This window comes from Penaeus monodon, chromosome 25 (genome assembly GCF_015228065.2).
Source record: "Penaeus monodon isolate SGIC_2016 chromosome 25, NSTDA_Pmon_1, whole genome shotgun sequence".
Taxonomy (NCBI): Eukaryota; Metazoa; Arthropoda; class Malacostraca; order Decapoda; family Penaeidae; genus Penaeus; species Penaeus monodon.
In genome coordinates, this window is record NC_051410.1 from 30088648 (window position 1) to 30089426 (window position 779).

A 779-nucleotide genomic window follows, 5' to 3' on the forward strand; every position below is an offset into this window, starting at 1 on the left:
ATAATTTGCCGTGTACACTTTTAAAAAATATATACTATTAGGCAAATAAAATGATACATTACTTAGGTACCTGATGGACTGACAAGTAATGAGGGCAATTTAAGAATAAAACAAACAAGCAAACTACATTTTGCTTAAAAAATGCTCCATATAAGTTAGTGTCTCAGAAAATCGTTATTAAGTGATATTAACTTGAGAGAAATTAGACAGCACAGATTATAAGCCGAATGGTCTCAAGAGATCAGTACCTATAATGTGACATTTAAGTGTCAGCTTGAAGTCGAGTCCATCGTTTGTTATTTTTTTCAAAAGGAAAAGTTTTAGTTATTTGTGTTTTCTTTGTGCTTTCCCTGCCTCGATCTCAACCCGTGTGCATCATTATCGCAGCGTTTTCAAGTGTTCCGTCCATTGTTTTGCTCTTAAGGGATTATGAGGGTAAATAACTAATAGTTTTCAGAGCTTCTATAACTGTCAGAGTTCTTTTTCTCTCTCTCTAGTCGTTGCTCTGAATATGAGAATTTTTCCAAAATTCTTTGCTCAACAAAAGACAACAAAACACATTGTCTGAAAAGCATTCTCCTAGATTTGTTTTTTTTATATTTATTCCGTTGATGATATGATGGGGATATTAAGGTCGATAAGATAGTAAGAACCACTGGTGATCAGGAAACACTGCAATTACTTATAGATGTCTGGGACCGAGAACTAAACCATTGTCATTTCCTCATTGCTTTAGTTTCGAAGTTGTGTCAGTAGTGATCACTTCTTGCCAGATTATT